The following is a 9760-nucleotide window of genomic DNA, read 5'->3' as shown; positions in this document are numbered from 1 at the left end:
CTAAGTGATTAGGGCAGGATTTGGTCCAATAAATAAACTGAAAATTTTGTAACAAGCGGTGGAGTAATACATATTAATTCTGAACAGATTGACACTGTAATTTGGGATAAAAACCATAATGATTACAGAACGCAGTCAGTGTAAGTCAAGTCTGATGGACTGGAACAGATGTGTCCACCTGCTTACAGCCCAGCTCTGCATCACTTGGGATGCATAATGTGACTGAGGTCTGTAACATTAGCTATTTGGAAAGGTATACAGGTTAGGAAAAAGGAGAAATGTCAAATTTTGGATCATTCTCTTGTTTTCCTATGTAGCTGTTGAGGTAAAAAAAATATGTGGGAGCATACTAAGGACTAAAATAAAAGAGAAAGTCCAGAGAAGAGGTAAACATTATTACATGCCTTTCACTGGAAATGACTTGGAAAGCTTCACAGAGGACATTTCAAGGACAGGCAGACAGAATAGATTCAGTCTTCATTTTCCTAAAATTGGTAAATTCTGTGTAAATGAACTCACAAATGTAAGTTTTTTTAACAAATGCTAAAGCAGATGAAGAAAGATGGAAAGAGACTCCAACATTACAATGTTCATGCCCAGGGGCACTCCATGTATCTAGTACCAAGTAAGATTAGGCTTTTGTGAATATTTATCATTTGAAATCATAGGGAAAATATATTTTTGACATAATATGCCCCAGGTCTAAAGATTATACTGTATGTCACTAGGGGATAATTTTATTTTTTCTTAAGGTAGAAGGAACATCTCTACCATGATCATAAATATGTCTTTTTATTACAAGAAAATGCTAATGTGTGGTCATAAACATCATTCATTTTAAAGATTGGATCTTATAGATGTTACTATTAAAAATATCCTTCTGTGTTATTCACTTTTTCTTCTCTAAATTTATTAACAAAATTGAGGACATGTGTGTTATTCTTCCTTTTCTCTGTCACCCTCTGGGTATTTAACCAATTCTTAACCTATGGAGTCTCCATTATTATAATAAGGATAAAATATCACTTTGTTGCATTTTAATATATAGGATATATAGAAATCACTCTTTTACCTCACTTCAAGTCTTCAACTGTATTTGTCAGAGATGTTTTAAGAGATTTGACTCTCAGCATCAATGTTTTTCTTGGAATAAGGTATTCAAATTTCATATTATGAAACATACAAGTCAGTCTAGAAAACGGAAGATAATTCTTGGCAAAAAGCTATCAACTGGGTAAAACCTATCAGAAACATCCGAGAAGTTTTTAAAAATTTGCCTTCCCTGCTTGTCCCTTTCTAAAAATGGAAGAACTAGGTCTTTTCAATGCAGTCTGTTTTCATTACCATACCTGATAGAAATTTTAACAATCCAAAGACACCACTTGTGGGGTGCCTGGTTGGCTCAGTCAGTAGAGCATGTGACTCTTGATCTCAGGGTTGTGAGTCCACGCCCCACGTTGGGCATAGAGCTTACTTAAAAAATAAAAAATAAAATATTCAAGAAAAAACCCCCAAAGGTACCACTGGATAATGGCATTATGGGCTTTTAAAGAATACAGTTTGACTGACTTTTTTTTTTTTTAAAGATTTTATTTATTTATGTGACAGAGAGACAGCCAGCGAGAGAGGGAACACAGCAGAGGGAGTGGGAGAGGAAGAAGCAGGCTCCCAGCGGAAGAGCCCGATATGGGACTCGATCCCAGAACACCGGGATCACGCCCTGAGCCAAAGGCGGATGTTTAATGACTGCGCTACCCAGGCACCCCTTGACTGACTTCTTTCACTCAAGTAGGTATATACACTTTAATGGGTGTACAAAAAGAAGGTACAACTAATATTAATAGGCAAGGGTTCTATTCTGAGGGACAACAGAATGGTTGATTTGTGGGTATTTAAGTGTTTGCTAGAGATTTCTGCTTTAAGGTCAAAAAGTTGAAAGCATCCAGAAAAAATTGATGTGTTTTATACAGTTCTGCATATAGTATGTTTGCTATCTTATAAAACGTTACTGTTTTATTTATAATATTTAAAATCGTCATGGAGAAATAAATGCTATAAATCATGACCTAATTAGTACAGAACTGTAAATTTATTTATACAACATATTGTAGTTGAAGGTGACTAAGGCTTTTCTGTGTCAAAATTAGTAGTTTTTGATTCTGGCTGTGGATCAGCTGGGAAATTTTAAAACAATACTGATTTCTCAGTCCCCAGACCTCCTTCCTGAGATTGTGATATAATTGACCTGAGTTGGGACGTAGGTATCGAATTTTTAAGATCTCTCTCGTCATTTTATTGTGAAGTCAGTATTGAGAAACACAAATCTTGATTTGTTTGTTTTAAACTAATGAGTTCTTGTGAGGAAGAGGAAAAAAAGTCGATAAAATAGTATATTCACATAAACTTGTATAAGATTTTACAGTTGTCAAAAAATATTCAAGTCCACTGGGGACACCTGGCTAATTAAGGATTAAAATAGAGGTAAGTAGGATTGAGGGGGTCATTTAAACAAAGTTTAGGGGTATCAAGGAATGCTTTTTGGGGAAAGAGACTTCAAGTCTTTGGAGTGAAATATAAGCAGGCCTTCAAGTTTCATCTGTGTTGTAGTATGTATCAATAAGTCCTTCCTTTTTATGGCTAAACAGTCCATGGTATGGATGTACCACAGGAAGCCAGTAACCAAAGATACACCTTACATGATTCCATTGATATGAAATACCCAGAATAGGCAAATCTGTAGAGACAGAAGTGGATTAGTGGTTGCCTAGAACTGGGTTAGGAGGATTCTGAGATTGGAGAGTGATAAGTAAAGGGCAGAGGGTTTCACTTTGGGTGATGAAAATGTTCTAAAATTGACTATGGTGATAGCTACACTTATCTGTGATTACACTAAAGCCCATTGAATTATACAGTTAAAATGGGTGAATGGTATGGCATGTGAAAGTTGATGATGGGTGAAGTGGGTGAAGGGGATTAAGGAGTACACTTGTCATGATGACCACTGGGTGATGTATGAAATTGTTGAATCGGTATATTGTACACGTGAAACTAAAATAACACTGTACGTTAACTATACTGGAACTAAATTTTTTAAAAAATTAAAGAAATCAGTTTCTAAAGCAGATTAAAAAAAAGTAGGCTTGCCAATCAAAGTTATCTATAGGGAGTTAGGGCAGAGAGCAAGGAGACTTTGCTAAATTGCATGTAACTGATGAGTGCTGGCATATATGGTTCAGGGAATGGTCCTGGAGAAGGCTAGAAGTGAAGCTGGAGAGAGAAACTAGATAAGATCATGAAAGGTATAGTAAGTCTTCAAAATTTTTTTAATTGTTCTAAAAGACACATACCATAAATTTACCATCTCAGCCATTTTTAGTATATAATTCAGCAGTGTTAAATATATTCACAATATTGTACAACAATTTCTGGAACTTTTACATCATGCAAAACTGAAACCGTACTTATTAAACAGTTCCCCATTTCCCACCCACCCCTAGCCTCTGGTAACCACTGTTCAACTTTCTGTTTTTCTGAGTTTGACCTCCTGTGAATTGAATCATGCAGTATTTGTCTTTTTGTGACTGACTTATTTCGCTTAGCCTAATGTCCTCAAGGCTCATACATATTGCAGCATGTATCAGAATTCTCTTTCTTTTTAAGGCAGAATAACATTCCCTAGCATGTGTATATCGCATTTTGTTTATCTATTCATTCACTTAATGTATACTTGAGTTGTTTTCACTTCTTGGCTAATGTGAAAAATGTTTCCATGAATATGGGTGTACTTTTTAAGGACTCTAAAATGTGTCTTGAGAACAATGAATAACAACTAAGAATTTTTAGAAGCAGGAAAGTCACACAGCTAGACAATACTAGAGGTGGAAAGATGGGGGATATTTTAGTAGTATACGTAGGCAAATTAAGATTCAAGAAACTACATTCCTGTCACCTAGTATCGTATGTGTTAATAGATTGAACCAGAAACAGACAAGAGTACTTCTGGGATCCCAATGAACTCTGGTAGCTGAGAAGTATGTGGGCACGTGTTAGACCATGCCCAATCAGGAGAAGGATTTGAGGGTAGACTTGAAAGCATTTTCAAGCTGCAAACAAATCTATCAAATTAGGGTAGAAACCTTACTGGCCCAAAGAGCTTAAGCACAAGTTCTGACCAAACATTGGCTGCACAACAAAATTCTCTGACCCAAGGGAAATTCTTAGTAATCCAGGTTAAAAATAATATCAGAATCATTCCTGGCAATCAGGAAGATTTGTGCAGGCCTAAGCCTGTGCCCTTTCAGGAGTGATCAGAGAGGAAACCTCTGGTGTATTAGTATCTGCTTGAACTTGAGGTAAAAAAAATAATGTACCCTATCTGTATTGTGATAGCAGTCTCCAAGCCACACATATTTCCAGTGGTAAAGAGAAAAAATATAACTGGCTAAAACAGTCTACGCACAAATATTGATCAGTAACTGGCTTATGCTGACCCATTGGTGACATCAGATAGCCAGAGAAAACTTTCCGAGTAGACATATCAGAAGTGCACACTATGGGGAAGATAGACTTTGCAGAATTAGTTTAAATTTGTTTAAAAAATAAGTCACCAGGGTAACAAAACAACCTCCTGTGGGGAAGAAATAAGTGTCTGGAATTGGTACAATATATTATATAAAAGTCCAAGCTATCAACAAATTCTTGAGTTGAAAAGCTCAATGACAGCAATGAAAAAAAAAATCACTAGGTGGGCTCGAGTAAATTTGAAGAAGCATAAGAAAGAGTGAATAAATATGAAGATAAACTGTGATTGTGCATTGTGAATGACAGAAAAGAAAAAAATGAAAATTATTTATAGATTCAGAGAAGTGTGGGATGCCATTAAGTGTGTCAACATATGTGTGGCATACCAGAAGAGCAAGAAAGGGACATAAAAAATTTTGAAGAAATAATGGCTGAAAACTTCACAAATGTAATGAAAGTCATAAGGTACCCACCCAAGAAGTTAAAAATTCCAAGTTGAAAAATGCAAGAAAATCCACATCCAGACACATAATAGTCAAAATGTTGAAAGCCAAAAATAAAATACCTTGAAAGCTGTAAGAGACAAATGGCACATCATGCACAAGAAAAAAAAATCACAATGAGATTAATAGCCAACTTTTTATCAAAGCAATGGATCTCATAAAGTGATGACATGTTTCCAAAGGCAAGGGAAACCAAAGCAAACGATGAACCATTGGGACCTCATCAAGATCAACAACTGCACAGCAAGGGAAACAGTCAACAAAACTAAAAGGCAACCTATGGAATGGGAGAAGATATTTACAAATGTCTCATCAGATCAAAGGGCTAGTATCCAATATCTATAAAGAACTTATTAAACTCAACACCCAAAAAACAAAAAATCCAGTCAAGAAATGGGCAGAAGACATGAACAGACATTTATCCAATGAGAAGATCAATACACAAAAATCAGTTGTATAACATAGCAATAAGTGTTCTGAAAATAGAAACAATTTCATGTATAATAGCATCAAAGAGAATAAAATACTTAAACCAAACAAGTGTAAAACTTGTACACTGAATATTTTACATCATTGCAAGAAACTAAGGATCTAAATAAATCATAAGACATCTCACATTTATGCAGTGAAAGACTTACTATTTGGATAGCAACACTCAGCTGGCTTTTATTTTTTAACAGAAATTGATTTTTTTAAAGAGAGGGATAGTGGAGGGGGAGAGGGAGAGAGAGAATCTTAGGCAGGCTCCAAGCCCGGCATGGAGCCCGATGTGCGGCTTGCTCTCACAACCCTGAGATCATGACCTGAGCCAAAATCAAGAGTTGAATGCTTAAATAAGTCAATCACAGAAAGACAATTATCATATGGTTTCACTCATATGTGGAATATAAGAAAGATTGAATAGAATCATAGGGGAAGAGAGAGAAAACTGAATGGGAAGTCATCGGAGAGGGAGAAAAACCATGGAAGACTCTTACTGTAGGAAACAAACTTAGGATTGCTGGAGGGGAGGTGGGTGTGGGGATAGGGTAATTGGGTGATGGGCATTAAGGAGGGCATGCGAAGTGATGAGCACTGGGTGTTATATGCAACTGACGAATTATAGAACATTACATCTGAAACTAATGATGTACTGTAGTTGGCTAATTAAATTTAAATTTAAAAAGTCAAATGTTTGACTGAGCCACCCAGGCACGCCAGAAATTGATTTTTCAAACATGATAAGAGCCTTAAGTCTAGAATACCTGAAGAGATCTTATAGTTCAACAATAAAAAGACAACACAATTAAAAATGAGAAAAGGATTTGAATGGACATTTCTCCAAAAAATATATACAGATGGCCAATAAGCATATGAGAAGATGCTGAAAATCATTAGTCATTAGAGAAATAAAAACCAAAACTGGAAAGCTGCACACCCACTAGGATGGCAATAATAAAAAAGACATAATAAATGCTGGCAAGGATAAGGAGAAATTGAAATATACATTGCTGGTGGGAATGTAAGACGGTGTGGCTACTTTGAGAAGCAGTTTGGCAACCACTCAAAAAAGTAAACATGGAGTTACCTTATTACCAATTCCATTTTACCTGGGAGAAATGAAAACATACATCCATATGAAAACTTAGGCCCCTCACAGCATTTTTCATAATAGTTGGAAGGTGGAATTGAATATAATTGGCAATAAAAAGAAATGAAGTACTGATACACACTATAATGTGCATGAACTTGGAAAACAAACTAAATGAAAGAAGACAGTCACAAAACACCTCTTATTGTATGGTTCCATTTATATGACGTGTAATGAGGTGACTCCACAGAGACAGAAAATGACTTGCTTAGGGCTCAGAATATGGATGGGACAGCTAATGGGTATAAGTTTGTTTTGGGAGGAACTCAAGTGTTCCAAAGTTCTATTGTAGTGAAAGTAAGCAATCCTGTGAATACACTAAAAATATTGAATTGGACATTTTAAAGGAGTTACTCTTATAGAATCTGAATTATAGTCAGTAAAGCTGTTCAAAAGATTATTGCTTACACACAAAATAATGTATTAGTATAAAATGTGTGTAAGTATAATGCATGAATGAAAACAATAGCAAAAAAAACTAGGAAGAAATATATTGCATGGTTTTTGTATTGTTAACCAACAAAGGAGAAAAATTGAATCATACAAAGTACTCAGGCAACAGTGAGTAATGTATATAATCGTTGGATCACTACATTGTACATCTGAAACTAATGTAACACATTAATTTTACTGGAATTAAGAATAGACAATACAAAAATTGTCAGAAAAAATAGAAAAATGGAAACAACAAATGCTTCAAAGAGATAACAACAAGCTGTACTGCTCGATTTCAAGACTTATTATAAAGCTCAGTAATCAAGAGAGTATGGTAATATAGAAGAATGTATCAATGGAACAGAACAGAGAGTTCAGCAAGAGACCTATGTAAACACGTACAGTTGATTTTTGGCAAAGCTGAAAAACAATTCTGTGGGGAGATGACAGTTTAAAAAATAAGTGGTGTGGGAAAATTGGATATAAATATGCAAAAAAACTCCCACCTTTGATGTGTAATCACGTGCGTCATGTGTAAAAAGTAGCTCAAAAGAAATCAGGCATAAATATAAAACTTAATGTTGTAACAGTTGTAGAGGAAATCGTGGGAGAAAATCTTTGTAATCTTGTATAACGTAAAGATTTCTAAGATACCACAATCAAAGCCATAATCAATAAAAATCATCAAAATTTAAAAACATTTCTATTTGAAAGATATTATGAAGAGAATGAAAAGCTATAGGCAAAGAAATATTGGCAACGTATGTATTTGTTTTGTTTTTCCACCAGAAAATGATTTTTATTGAGATCCCATTAGCTGCACAATCTGCTCCTGACATTAAGCAATTTGGTCTTTCTTAAGTGGTCCCCTGAATGCTTTCTTCTCCTCCAAGTCTGGAATCGGCCATAGCTAAACTTGGAAGTGGTGCTGACGAACTTGAGGTCAGTCTTCTCCAGGGCCTATTATTTGGTCTGTACCAGGAAGGACTTGGAGAAAGTAAGCTATTGCTTCTTGGTTCCCACCACACAGCTTTCAGCATGACAAAGGGATTGTTCACTTCACCATAGTGGACAAAGCCTCCCAGGGGGTTGATGCTCTTTTCAGACAGATCATAGTCAATGGAAACATTGTTTTTGATTGTTTTCCATCCTCGACGAGAGAGCCCTGGCCAGTCTCGTAGATCTTGTTGATCTTAGCACGATGACGGTAGCCTTTCTGCCCAGCCTGAGCCGCAGAGAAAGCCATGGGGCCGAATGCCATGCCCCGATACAGGCAATCGTATAGAGCCCTTGGTGGGTCTTGTGGGGTAGCTTCTTGGTGTGCCAGGGGCTGGTGACCCCTTTGTAGCCTTTGTCCTTGATGACACCTATGACAACGATCATCTCATTCTGTCCAGACACTTGGTTCCCAGGCACCTGCTGCTCCAGCCTCTTGTGGGCCTGGCCCAGGCTCAGCCACTATGCCTACGTTCACCTGGATCTCCATAAGGTGGGCCTTCTTTTTTGAGGTGAACAAAGACAATTTAATTTTTAGAGAGAAACAAAATGGGATAAACATGGTTGCAAAGACATATGATGACTTTGGTTCATATTCTGGATTAGGGTAACAAGCTAGAGGGCCATTTCTGCCTGATGCTTTAGAGTCAATTGTTTGAGACAATGTATCAGTGATGTTACAGAGATACATAATAATGACATATTTTTCAAGTTGATATTGAAGTATGGGCTAACACTCCCACCTGAGGATTATTTAATTCTCTAGGGATATATATTTGTCCATCAACTATTTATCAGCACACGCACGCAGTCTGTGAAAAGAGATGAAAATGATTTTTGTCCTATAGAAAAAATAACTCCAAAATAATTGTTGATTAACCACTTTTGTATTTAACTTATCCAACTTACATCAGCCTACTTTTCCCAAATTATATAAATCAACAACAAATGATTGAGGGGAGCCAGCCCCCTCAAACACACATGCACACACTATTTTCTGACTTTCTGTGACATTGGTAGCTCACAATGATCTTACTAATAGTTCCTCTCCCAGGTGAGCCCCCAGTAGCCAGTTTTTGCTTCATGGCACTAATTCTTTGAAATAAGCCTTGTTAAAACATTGGATCAATCTGCTTCTTTTGTCAGGAAATGTCAGATTCCAAAAGCCTGGCTGTACTTTTACCTTTGGTTTCTGTGAAGTTATCCTATAAAATTCTGATTCACTCTAGAGCATTCTTAACTGGGATTTCTTGAGAGAATTAAGTCCCAGCTAATGCACTCAGGCCTCCATTTTTATGTATGAATTAACTTCATTTTCCCATGCAACTAGCATGGAATATGATGTGTACCACCCTTGGGAAGACTGGGAAAATAATCACACAAATCACTTTCTGTTTGTAATTCAGACAGGAAGAAGCTCACTGAGACTGTGTAACACCAAAGACGCATAATTTAAATGTAAAAAGGTAAATTCAACATAACTCAATTCTCTATTTCAAGTTCTCATGCATTTTGTAAGGGGATATGGAGACCATATATGTCTTTGAAATATGTTCTTCTCCCTTTGTTTTTTGTTTCACACCATAGTTGGGTCATTTTTTTTTTTAACCTCAAAACTATTCTGAAAAATTTTCCTTCCTCTCTACATAATTTTATCCTTCTCTCAAACTCCATA

At 36.2% G+C, this 9760-nt stretch overlaps 1 pseudogene; it reads right to left on the bottom strand.

Annotated features, from left to right (window-relative positions):
• Nucleotides 1–7927: 7927 nt before the first annotated feature.
• On the bottom strand, nt 7928–8647 carry LOC100468173 (annotated as a pseudogene).
• Between the last annotated feature and the right edge of the window lie 1113 nt (nt 8648–9760).

The sequence above is a fragment of the Ailuropoda melanoleuca genome, chromosome 20 (genome assembly GCF_002007445.2).
Source record: "Ailuropoda melanoleuca isolate Jingjing chromosome 20, ASM200744v2, whole genome shotgun sequence".
Lineage (NCBI taxonomy): Eukaryota > Metazoa > Chordata > Mammalia > Carnivora > Ursidae > Ailuropoda > Ailuropoda melanoleuca.
The sequence above is the reverse complement of the archived record's forward strand: the minus strand, read 5'-3'. Positions and strand labels throughout refer to the sequence as shown.